Raw genomic sequence first — 13,889 nt, forward strand, 5'->3', positions numbered from 1 at the left:
TGTAATCCTGTGTTATGGGCCCTGCATCTAAGCCTTTCACATGGTAGGCACAGATACATGGCCCATGTGTGATGCTGTCTGATGGGCCCTGTATCTAAGCCTACCACATAGTAAGCTTAGATACATGGCCCCAGCAGACAGTAATATTATACTGTATAAGATTACTGTCTACAGGGGCCCTGTATCTAAGTCTAACATGTGGTAGACTTCGATACAGGGTCCAACAGACAGTATCACACATGGGCCCTGTATCTAAGCCAACTACATGTGTTACTAATGGGGTGGTTTTGTGTTTGTGCTTTTTTTACAGACTATATCGGATTTGAGGACTACTTAGATGACGGCTTTTTTTTTTTAAGGATTGTGTGTTATTTTTTTTATTTCAATAAAATGTTTTCTATGTCTTTCTATAAATTTTTTTACTTTATTACTACCGCCTTAGTAATGGCCGCTGGCTGATTGACAGCGTCCATTACTAAGGCGGGGCTTAGTGTTAGCCGGTGAAAAGGCTAACACTGATCCCCATTATTACCCCGGTATCCACCTCCACCAGGGGTGCCGGGAAGAGCCCGATACGATCCAGTACCCGACCATCTGTAGCGATGGTCGGGCACTGGGGCCGCCACAGGCTGGTATTATTAGGCTGGAAAAGCCCAAAAACAGTGGGCCTTCCCACCCTGGTAATGCTAGCCTGCTGCTGCTATGTAGTATCTGGCTGGTTATGAAAAAAGGGGGTGGCCCCACATAAGTTGTTTTTTAAAAAGATAGAAAAAACTATGTGGGTTCCCCCCATTTTTCTTAACCAGCCAGATACAACACACCAGCAAGCTAGCATTAGCAGGGTTGGAAGGTCCACTGTTTTTGGCCCTTTCCAGCCTAATAATACCAAAATGTGGCCACCTCCGTGCCCGACCATCTGCAGTGATGGTACCCGGCTCTTCCCGGCACCCATGGTGGCGGTGGGTAGCGGTGTAATAATGGTGGGTTAGTGTTAGCCTTTTCACTGGCTAAAATTAAGTCCCGCCTTAGTAATGGACACTGTCAATCAGCCATAGCGATAGGGAAAGGTGTCCGTGGCCAATAGAACTGAACGGGTCCTTAATTGCGGACCGTATTACGGACAATTTTTACGGTCGTGTGCATGGGGCCTAAGGAGGTAGTATAAAGTTTAAAAAAATACAAGGACATCGGAAAAATATTTTATTGAAATAAAAAAAAACACAATCCTCGTTAACCATTTTATTGAGGATAATAAAAGCGCTGTCATCGAAGTAGTCTTCGAATCCAAAGTAGTCCTACAACCGAACCTGTAAAATAAAAAATAAAAAATAGTAACACATAAAAAAGAAAAGCAATTATTATACTGACCTTTCCTGGGTCCAGCACTGCAGCCGCAATGACAGCGAGCTGGGCCCTATATCTAAGTCTATCATGCGTGATACTATCTGCTGAGCCACTGTATCTAATCCAATCATGTGTGATACTGTCTTCTGAGCAGCTGTATCTAAGCCTATCATATGTGATAAAGTCTGCTAAGACAATGCATCCAATTCTATCCAGTGGTGTAGCTATAGGGGACTTAGGGCTCATTAAGATTAGCGTGATCCTCGTCCGTATGCTGTGCGTGGAAATCACCCACAGCACGCGGACCCATGCAATTCAATGGTGCCATTCACACATGAGTTGTTTTTAACGCATCGTGTGTCCATTGCGTGAAACGCACTGCATTTCCCATATTGGTGTGTTTTCATGCACCTAGTCGTCCATTGAAGTGTATGGGTACGTGAAAACCACAGACCGCACATGGACGACATCCTTGTGCTGTTCGTGTTTCACGCATCAAATACATTAAAAAGCAGAGAAATAAAGACGTAAAAAAAAGACGCCCGCGTCAAAGAAGTACATGTCACTTCTATGGACGTTTTTGGAGCCGTTTTTCATTGACTCCATTGACAAACAGCTCCAATTACGTCCGTAATGGACGCCGCGAAAAACACGAGTACTTGCAAAAACGTCTGAAATTCAGGAGCTGTTTCAGCTCCGTAATTTCAGGCGTAATTTGTTAAGATGTGTAAACATACCCTGAATGTGTCAAAATGTTGTTCTCATTTTATTTGATGAATGATTAACCCGTTGCGTACCTGCTCCGCAATAGTACGGCACAATGCCGCTCATTGAAGCGGACCTGCGCCATACTATTGCGGAGCAGGAATAAACTGTAACTTTGTGAAATCACATAGTGATAACACAGCGGCGGCAGCTGTCATTGACAGCTAACCTTCTCTGTTACCGGCCTGGGGACTAATCAGCAGGCCCCCATGCCGGCGATTGCTGTGATTGGTCAGTCTTCAGAGACTAACCAATCACAGCCGTCTGTGACGTCGCCTACAGGAGAAAGCTCCTGTCACTTTCTCTGATCTCCTCATTTCTGTGAGATCGGTGAGGAGATCAGAGAAAGACATGTAAAAAAAAACAACACAATTTTTATTAACCCCTTCCCGCAAATGGGTGTATAGTAACGCCCTGAGGATGAAGCGGGCACAGGAGCTGTGCGCGCTCCATCTTCATCGGGTGTCAGCTGTAATATACTGCCGACATCTGACTACATCTCACTGTTCTCTCCGATCGCCGTCGTTTAACCCCTTAAATGCTGCTGTCAATAGCGACAGCGGCATTTAAGCGATTGATACAGAGGGAGAGGGCTCCCTCTGCACCCCGTTGCCCCCCCCCGCAAAAAATCGCGGAGTCCTGATGGTTGCAATGGCAACCAAGAAGCCTAGCAACGGCTTCCTGGTTGCCAGGTACGGGAGCCTATTAGGTCCTGCCCAAGGCAGGATAAAATAGGCTCAACTGTCAGTTGTAAAATGACAGTTACAATACACTGCACTACACAAGTACATACAGAAGTAGTGCAGTGTATTGTACAGGGGATCAGAAGATCAGATCTTCCAGTCTCCTAGTAAGTGTAAAATAAAAAGTGCAAAAAATTTTTTAGATAAATAAATACACGTTTTACGCAATAAAAACAATAATCGCACAGTTTTCCTGATCAAGCCCTTTATAATTAGAAAAAAAAGAAAAAAAACCTAGACATAATAGGTATAGCCGCGTTCGTATCGGCCTGACCTAATAAATATCATATTATTTATCCCGCACGGTGAACACCGTAAAAAAAAATACAATAAAAAACAATGGCAGAATTTCCTTTTTTGGTCACGTTGTTTCCAAAAAAATGGAAAAACAAGCCCTCACATAGCTCCGTCTACAAAAAAATAAAAAAGTTATGGCTCTCAGGATATGGTGACACTAAAACATTATTTTATTTAGAAAAAAGTGTTTTTATTTTGTAAAAGTAGTAAAACATATAAAAACGATATAAATTTGGTATTGCCATAATCGTATCGAACCGCAGAATAAAGTAAACATGTTGTTTATACTGCACAGAAAACTCAGCTAAAAATGTATAAAAAAAAAAATTGTGAGAGAATTTCTGTTTTTTGGTCTCCTCACCTCACAAAAAATGCAATAAAAACTGATCAAATTATCGCATGTACCCCAAAATGATACTAATGAAAACTACAGCTCGTCCCATGAAAATCAAGCACTCACACAGCTCGTCAACGTAAAAATAAAAAGTTATGACTCTTGGAACGCAATAATGCAAAACGACGGCCCAGACTAATTTATATCTGCAGCAGTTCTTCACCTAAAACCTCACGTCATCATTTGCAGCCCCCACTGGTAGACACTGTAAATGCAGCGAAAACTATGACATTTTGCGGTCTGTGCTAAGTATGGGGCTAGTGAAGAAGTCAAAGATTAGGCAATGCTGGAGTGCGAATATTTTGTACAATACCACGGACACCCTTTAGAAGTACGACTCCTACACCCAAAAATCCGGCCTGTGCATGAAGGATTGGTTCAAAGCGTACATCACTATCCATGGATAATTAATTTTATTATTCATTTACCCCATTATTACATCAACCTATTATGACCTGTTGCACTCCGCCTAGCTTACATATACCCTGATGTACTCCATATAACTTACATGTAGAAAAAAAAACACAGAAAAAAAGTGGGACATATAATAAGATTAAAAACACAAAAAATATACTCACAAATTGGGCAGGTATAATCCCAACAGGACGCAGCCAGGTCAAAAATGCTGCTGAAGGAAAGTGCACAGGTGTGTTTAAATAATAATGGCCACTCCCACTAGCCTTGAGGGGAGTGGCGTGTGGTGCATGGGATATGTAGTAAAAAGTAAATGAATAGTGTATAATGTGCAAGTAGTAATAATATGTGTGAAATATAGGGGGCAGTACTGAGTATAGTGAGTGGTGAATAAAGTGTAAAATATAGGGGGCAGTACTAAAAGGGTCAGGAACGTGAGTGATGCATGAAGTGTGGGTGCAGTGTGTAAAACATGGAGGGCTAATGCGTAAATCATGAGGCACAGCCTATATAGCCTGGTAGCAGCCTATTTATAACGCCATGATAGTACATAGAGCGGGCTGCCCTGCTTGCTATGCCAGACCGCAACACACCATGCTCTCCCAGCATTGAAGACCTGGCTGCGTCCAAAAAGTAGTAAATATAATACAAGTAAACATGGAAAATACATGGGGTATTGGTTGTAATTTTGGCCAAAAGAACGCAAGCTCGCAATCCTCGTCACGGATCCCCACACTTGCGAGTCCCTAACTGGAACTTTTGGTTCGAGCTTACATATACCCTGATGTAGTCCGCCCAGCTTACATATACCCTGATGTACTCCGCACAGCTTACATATACCCTGATGTACTCCTCACAGCTTACATATACCCTGATGTACTCCGCCCAGCATACATATACCCTGATGTACTCCGCCCCGCTTACATATACCCTGATGTACTCCGCCCAGTTTACATATACCCTGATGTACTCCGCCCAGCTTACATATACCCTGATGTACTCCTCACAGTTTACATATACCCTGATATACTCCACCCAGCTAACATATACCCTGATGGACTCCGCCCAGTTTACATATAAACTGATGTACTCCGCACAGATTACATATGCCCCCACATTGTAAACTGAAACACCAGTAAAACACTAAACAAAACTACTACCAAGCAAAATCTGCAGACCAAAAGCCAAATGGCGCTCCTTCTGGGCCTGGCAGTGTGCCTAAACAGCAGCTTGACTACTCTGGAGAACCCGCTTAACAATTTATGCGGTGTGTGTCTCCAGTGGTACAAGCTGGGCACAACATATTGGGCAACTGAAATAGTATATCTGTGCAAAATGGCAATTTTCAATCTGCAACATCCACTGTGCACTAATTTCTGCAAAACCTTTGGGGTCAAGATGCTCACTACACTTCTAGATGAATTCCTGGAGGGGTGTAGTTTCCTAAATGGGGTCACTTTTCTGGAGTTTTCACTGTACTGGTACCTCAGCGCAATGCAACATGGCGTCAAAAACAAATTTTGTAAAATCTCCATTCCAAAAACGAAATTGCGCTTTTTCCGTTTAGACCCTTGCCGTATGTCCAAATAGCAGTTTACAACCACATATGGGGTATTTCCCATCTCAGGAGAAATTGTGTAACACGTTTTGGGGTGTCATTTCTCCTGTATTCCTTGTGGAAATAAAAAACTATGAGCTAAATCAATGGGAAAAAAAATGTTTCATTTTCACGGCCCAATTCTAATAAAATCTATAAAACACCTGAGGGCTCAAAATGCTCACTACACCTATAATTTAATTCTTTCAGGGGTATAGTCTCCAAATTGGGATCACACCTGGGGAATTTCTACTATACTGGTACTTCAGGGGCTCTGCAAATGCGACATGGCCCCCAGAAACCAATTCAGCAAAATCTACGCTGCAAAATCCAAATGGTGCTCCGTCCCTTCTGAGCCCTGCCGTGGGTCCAAACAGCAGTTTATTATCACATATGAGGTATTGCCTTAATCGGGAGAAATTGCTTTATAAATGTTGAGGTGCTTTTTCTCCTTTATTCCTTATAAAAATTAGAAAATTCTGTTTTTTTTCAGAAAAAAAGTCTCTTTTCATCTTCACAGACTAATTCCAATAAATTCAGCAAAAAACCTGTGGGGTCAAAATGCTAACTATACCACTAGAAAAATTCCTTGAGGGGTGTAGTTCCCAAAATGGGGTCACTTTTGGGGGGTTTCCACTGTTTAGGTCCCTCCAGGGCGTTGCAAACGTGACACGGCACCGAAAACCATTCCAGTAAAATCAGCGCTCCAAAATCCAAATGGCGCTCCTTCCCTTCTGAGCCCTGCTGTGAGTCCAAACAGCAGTTTATTAACACATATGGGGTATTTCCGTAATCGGGAGAAAATGCTTTTCAAATGTTGGGGTGCTTTTTCTCCTTTATTCCTTGCAAAAATTAGAGTAAATTTTCATTTTCACAGACTAACTCCAATAAATATAGCAAAATAACTGTGGGGTTAAAATGCTAACTATACCACTAGATAAATTCCCTGAGGGGTGTAGTTTAAAAAATGGGGTCACTTTTGGGGGTTTCCACAAGACCTCTTCAAACCTGACATGGTGCCTAAAATATATTCTGAAAAAAGGAGGCCCCAAAATCCAAGAGGTGCTCCTTTGCTTCTGAGGCCTGTGTTTCAGTCCATTAGCACACTAGGGCCACATGTGGGATATTTCTAAAAACTGCAGAACCTGGGCAATAAATATTGAGATGCATTTCTCAGGTAAATCCTTCTGTGGTACAAAAAAAATGTATTACAAATGAATTTTGTAAAAAAATAAATGAAATTTGAACATTTCAGCTCTACATTCCTTCAATTCCTGTAAAACGCCTAAAGGGTTGAAACACTTTCTGAATGCTGTTTTGAATACTTTGAGGGGTGCAGTTTTCAAAATGGGGTGTTTTATGGGGGTTTCTAATATATAGGGCCCTCAAAACCACTTCAGAACTGTACTCGTCCCTGAAAAAAATAGCCTTTTGAAATTTTCTTAAAAATGTGAGAAATTGCTGCTAAAGTTCTAAGCCTTGTAACATCCTAGAAAAATAAAAGGATGTTCAAAAAACGATGCAAACATAAAGTAGACATATGGGAAATGTTAATCAGTCACTATTTTGTGTGGTATTACTATCTGTTTTACAAGCAGATACATTTAAAATTGGAAAAATCATAATTTCTTCAAATTTTCTCTAAATTTTGGTGTTTTTCACAAATAAGCAATGAATTTATCGACCAAATTTTTTCACAAACATAAAGTACAATATGTCACGAGAAAACAATGTCAGAATCAATTGGATAGGTAAAAGCATTCCCAAGTTATTACCACATAAAGTGACACATGTCAGATTTGAAAAAATGGGTCTGGTCCTCAAGGCCAAAATGAGCTTGGTCCTCAAGGGGTTAATAATGGTTAATAAGTTGGTAAAATTAATTAACATAGACTACATAATTTAGATTTCTGCTTTCAAGAGATCATTTTAAGGGAATACATTTAGCTTTGGGCTTACCAGACAAATTTCTGTTGGTGGACCATAGCATTTTGGGATATGCCATAAATGTCTGACAGATGCCTGTCTGTTTTCATAACTCTCAGGAATAAATGGAGAGAGACGCACCCATGTGCACAGCCAACTCTCCATTCATTCTCTTCTTGGATGCGGCGGCCTGCGGGACGGGGTGGGTGGCCAATATTGTATAGATAGGTGCGAATCCCAGAGCTGGGACCCACATCTGTCAGATATTTATGGCGTATCCCATGGATATGCCATAAATGTTTGAGTTAGTAATACCGCTTTAAGAATGGACTCTCAAAGAGAACAATGAAATACCAAAATCCAAAAAAGTAGGACGTTAGACTGTATTGGAAAAAGTGATCTATGTGTAGGATTTATACTTTTAGTACAGTTCTGCGTGGCCTACCGCTGGGTCGTTCTTTTGTCTACATCTATTTTAATGGAACAGCATAAACCTTAGTGTCCCTGGAAAATTAACAAAAGAGATGTAAACATTTAATCTACTATTAACCCGTTAGAGACCACCCATAGGTGTTTTTACGGTGGCCACTTACGGGCTTTATTCCGATGTAGTATCCTTGTTACGGCGCTGCATCAGAATAAATAAACACCACCGGGAGCAGGTAAATCTCCCTTCTCTCAGCTACTGGAGGTAGCTGAGGGCTGGGAGCAGACCTGCTCGAGCTGCCGATATATATCCGTATCGATCCCGCCCATTTACCCCACCAGAACCCCGCATTGTGACCGCAGGGTGCCGGTGGCTACTATGGTAGCAGGGGGCCTAACAAAGGCCCCCAGGTCTGCCTCTAGTTGATGCCCGTTAGGTCATTCCAGAGGCATTGCCTAACAGATGCCTGTCTACTGGCAGGCAGTAATATACTGCAATACAGAAGTATTGTAGTGTATTATAGAAGCCATCAGATAACCGCACAGTAAAGTCCCCTAGTGTGACTAAAAAAAAAGTTTAATAAAGTTTATAATGAATAAATAAAAATCCCCAGTAAAAAAAAATTAAAAACCCACATTTTCCCCTTACAAAATGCTTTATTATGAAAATAAAAAAAAGATAGTAAAAAATGTACACATATTTGGCATTGCGGCGTGTGTAACGACACCACCTATAAAACTATTACGTTATTTAACTCGCACGGTGAACGCCGTAAAAAATCAAATAAAAAACAATGCCAGAATTACTGTTTTCTATTCATCCTGCCTGCAAAAAAATGTGATCCAAAAGTTGCATGTACTCCAAAATGGTACCAATAAAAACCACAAGTCGTCCCGCAAAAAAGAGCTCTCATACAGATGCATCGGCAGAAAAATAAAAAAGTTATGGCTCCTAAAATATGGAGACACAAAAACAAATAATATTGAAAAAAAAGGGTTTTTACTGTGTAAAAGTTGTAAAACATAAGAAAACTATATAAATTTGGTATCGCCGCAATCGTAACTACCCGCTGAATAAAGTTATGTTATCTATACCACACGGTAAACAGTGTAAATTTAGGATGGATAAAAACGTGGCGGAATTGCTGTTTTTTTTTTCTATTCCCCCAAAAAAAGGTTAATAAAAGTTAGTCAACAAATTATATGTACCCCAAAATGGAGCTATTAAAAAATACAACTTGTCCAGCAAAAAACAAGATCTTATACAGCTATATCAATGCAAAAATAAAGAAGTTACAGCTCTTGGAATCCGACGATGGAAAAAACTAAAAAAAATGGCTTGGTCTGAAATAGGCTGGTCATTAAGGGGTTAAGAAGGAATTATTTCAGCATGTGACAGCTCAATTAGACATATGTATCAGTAATAAGTGTCTGTTCCTTGTCTAACATGAGATATCGCATTGTAAACCTCTAATTATTCCATTTTTGAATTCTGACTTCTCCTCAAAAAGTGAAGTGAAAGGCCTGCATGCCTTCCAGTATCTATAAAACAGACAATTGTGTGAGGTGTCACAACACTTTATCTGGGCACTTGTGCTGATTGTGGAGCCAGTGATATGTCTGAGCGTTTTACTGCATAATAACAGGAGTGGCAGGAAGCACACACACATATTATGACAGCTATTGATTATACTACGCGTCTCATTTATTTTTTCCCATGTTCTATGCGTCAATTAAGCTGCCAACTTTCAGCTAACTTTAACCTTGTTGCCAGAGAAACTTGAGCGGATTCTGTTTCTTGAAAGTAACGCTTTTTCCCCAACTGAAAGATATGACAAGATGGAACAGAGAGGGGCCGACCTGCAGCTTAGCCCTCAAATTGACAGCTCTTTGCTTCAAAAAAAATGTGGAATGTTCTCTGGCTAGTTTATATTCTCTGCCCAAAAAATCTCTGAAATAAAAAAATATGGGTAATGTTAAAGCTTGTTTGAATTAAATTCCATTAAATCAGTCATGACAACATGTGATCACTTTTGGAATCTTACTGATTTTAACGTTTAATTTAAAGGGGTTGTCCAGTTTTTATGAATGATTTTATTTATTTGTAGAATAGGAAATCATACCGTTTTCTAATATACACTACCGTTCAAAAGTTTAGGGTCACTTAGAAATTTCCTTATTTTTGCAAGAAAAGCACAGTTTTTTTTCAATGAAGATAACATTAAATGAATCAGAAATACACTCTATACATTGTTAATGTGCTAAATGACTATTCTAGCTGCAAACGTCTGGTTTTTAATGCAATATCTACATAGGTGTATAGAGGCCAATTTCCAGCAACCATCACTCCAGTGTTCTAATGGTACATTGTGTTTGCTAACTGTGTTAGAAGGCTAATGGATGATTAGAAAACACTTGAAAACCCTTGTGCAATTATGTTAGCACCGCTGTAAACAGTTTTGCTGTTTAGAGGAGCTATAAAACTGACCTTCCTTTGAGCTAGTTGAGAATATGGAGCATTACATTTGAGGGTTCGATTAAACTCTCAAAATGGCTAGAAAAAGAGAGCTTTCATGTGAAACTCGACAGTCTATTCTTGTTCTTAGAAATGAAGCATATTATCTGGGCACTTGTGCTGATTGTGGAGCCAGTGATATGTCTGAGCGTTTTACTGCATAATAACAGGAGTGGCAGGAAGCACACACACATATTATGACAGCTATTGATTATACTACGCGTCTCATTTATTTTTTCCCATGTTCTATGCGTCAATTAAGCTGCCAACTTTCAGCTAACTTTAACCTTGTTGCCAGAGAAACTTGAGCGGATTCTGTTTCTTGAAAGTAACGCTTTTTCCCCAACTGAAAGATATGACAAGATGGAACAGAGAGGGGCCGACCTGCAGCTTAGCCCTCAAATTTACAGCTCTTTGCTTCAAAAAAAATTTGGAATGTTCTCTGGCTAGTTTATATTCTCTGCCAAAAAATCTCTGAAATAAAAAAATATGGGTAATGTTAAAGCTCGTTTGAATTAAATTCCATTAAATCAGTCATGACAACATGTGACATCACTTTTGGAATCTTACTGATTTTAACGTTTAATTTAAAGGGGTTGTCCAGTTTTTATGAATGATTTTATTTATTTGTAGAATAGGAAATCATACCGTTTTCTAATATACACTACCGTTCAAAAGTTTAGGGTCACTTAGAAATTTCCTTATTTTTGCAAGAAAAGCACAGTTTTTTTTCAATGAAGATAACATTAAATGAATCAGAAATACACTCTATACATTGTTAATGTGCTAAATGACTATTCTAGCTGCAAACGTCTGGTTTTTAATGCAATATCTACATAGGTGTATAGAGGCCAATTTCCAGCAACCATCACTCCAGTGTTCTAATGGTACATTGTGTTTGCTAACTGTGTTAGAAGGCTAATGGATGATTAGAAAACACTTGAAAACCCTTGTGCAATTATGTTAGCACCGCTGTAAACAGTTTTGCTGTTTAGAGGAGCTATAAAACTGACCTTCCTTTGAGCTAGTTGAGAATATGGAGCATTACATTTGAGGGTTCGATTAAACTCTCAAAATGGCTAGAAAAAGAGAGCTTTCATGTGAAACTCGACAGTCTATTCTTGTTCTTAGAAATGAAGCATATTATCTGGGCACTTGTGCTGATTGTGGAGCCAGTGATATGTCTGAGCGTTTTACTGCATAATAACAGGAGTGGCAGGAAGCACACACACATATTATGACAGCTATTGATTATACTACGCGTCTCATTTATTTTTTCCCATGTTCTATGCGTCAATTAAGCTGCCAACTTTCAGCTAACTTTAACCTTGTTGCCAGAGAAACTTGAGCGGATTCTGTTTCTTGAAAGTAACGCTTTTTCCCCAACTGAAAGATATGACAAGATGGAACAGAGAGGGGCCGACCTGCAGCTTAGCCCTCAAATTTACAGCTCTTTGCTTCAAAAAAAATTTGGAATGTTCTCTGGCTAGTTTATATTCTCTGCCAAAAAAATCTCTGAAATAAAAAAATATGGGTAATGTTAAAGCTCGTTTGAATTAAATTCCATTAAATCAGTCATGACAACATGTGACATCACTTTTGGAATCTTACTGATTTTAACGTTTAATTTAAAGGGGTTGTCCAGTTTTTATGAATGATTTTATTTATTTGTAGAATAGGAAATCATACCGTTTTCTAATATACACTACCGTTCAAAAGTTTAGGGTCACTTAGAAATTTCCTTATTTTTGCAAGAAAAGCACAGTTTTTTTCAATGAAGATAACATTAAATTAATCAGAAATACACTCTATACATTGTTAATGTGCTAAATGACTATTCTAGCTGCAAACGTCTGGTTTTTAATGCAATTTCTACATAGGTGTATAGAGGCCCATTTCCAGCAACCATCACTCCAGTGTTCTAATGGTACATTGTGTTTGCTAACTGTGTTAGAAGGCTAATGGATGATTAGAAAACACTTGAAAACCCTTGTGCAATTATGTCAGCACCGCTGTAAACAGTTTTGCTGTTTAGAGGAGCTATAAAACTGACCTTCCTTTGAGCTAGTTGAGAATCTGGAGCATTACATTTGTGAGTTCGATTAAACTCTCAAAATGGCTAGAAAAAGAGAGCTTTCATGTGAAACTCGACAGCCTATTCTTGTTCTTAGAAATGAAGGCTATTCCATGCGAGAAATTGCCAAGAAACTGAAGATTTCCTACAACGGTGTGTACTACTCCCTTCAGAGGACAGCACAAACAGGCTCTAACCAGAGTAGAAAGAGAAGTGGGAGGCCCCGCTGCACAATTGTGCAACAAGACAAGTACATTAGAGTCTCTAGTTTGAGAAATAGACGCCTCACAGGTCCTCAACAGGCAGCTTCATTAAATAGTACCCGCAAAACGCCAGTGTCAACGTCTACAGTGAAGAGGCGACTCCGGGATGCTGGCCTTCAGGGCAGAGTGGAAAAGAACAAGCCATATCTGAGACTGGCTAATAAAAGGAAAATATTAATATGGGCAAAAGCACACAGACATTGGACAGAGGAAGATTGGAAAAAAGTGTTATGGACAGACGAATCGAAGTTTGAGGTGTTTGGATCACACAGAAGAACATTTGTGAGACTCAGAACAACTGAAAAGGTGCTGGAAGAGTGCCTGACGCCATCTGTCAAGCATGGTGGAGGTAATGTGATGGTCTGGGGCTGCTTTGGTGCTGGTAAAGTGGGAGATTTGTACAAGGTAAAAGGGATTTTGAATAAGGAAGGCTATCACTCCATTTTGCAACGCCATGCCATACCCTGTGGACAGCGCTTGATTGGAGCCAATTTCATCCTACAACAGGACAATGACCCAAAGCACACCTCCAAATTATGCAAGAACTATTTAGGGAAGAAGCAGGCAGCTGGTATTCTATCTGTAATGGAGTGGCCAGCGCAGTCACCAGATCTCAACCCCATAGAGCTGTTGTGGGAGCAGCTTGACCGTATGGTACGCAAGAAGTACCCGTCAAGCCAATCCAACTTGTGGGAGGGGCTTCTGGAAGCATGGGGTGAAATTTCTCCCGATTACCTCAGCAAATTAACAGCTAGAATGCCAAAGGTCTGCAATGCTGTAATTGCTGCAAATGGAGCATTCTTTGACGAAAGCAAAGTTTGAAGGAGAAAATTATTATTTCAAATAAAAATCATTATTTCTAACCTTGTCAATGTCTTGACTATATTTTCTAGTCATTTTGCAACTTATTTGATAAATATAAGTGGGAGTTTTCATGGAAAACACAAAATTGTCTGGGTGACCCAAAACTTTTGAACGGTAGTGTACATGTATTAGAAATTCTGTTAACGTACATTTATTACAGTGCATGAGGCCCCCGTCACAGTAGAATGGTATAGCCCACAGATCAGTCCTGCATAATGCATGGTAGCACAAACCCCACAATACTCAATCTAACTGAAATAAAACATG

At 39.9% G+C, this 13,889-nt stretch overlaps 1 protein-coding gene across 1 annotated transcript in view; it reads left to right on the forward strand.

The window, feature by feature from the left end:
• The window catches only part of NEXMIF (neurite extension and migration factor), a 450,341-nt gene that overhangs the window by 382,713 nt on the left and 53,739 nt on the right, over positions 1–13,889 (forward strand). The gene's annotated exons all lie outside the window — the stretch shown is intronic.

Source organism: Rhinoderma darwinii, chromosome 8 (genome assembly GCF_050947455.1).
Source record: "Rhinoderma darwinii isolate aRhiDar2 chromosome 8, aRhiDar2.hap1, whole genome shotgun sequence".
Taxonomy (NCBI): Eukaryota; Metazoa; Chordata; class Amphibia; order Anura; family Rhinodermatidae; genus Rhinoderma; species Rhinoderma darwinii.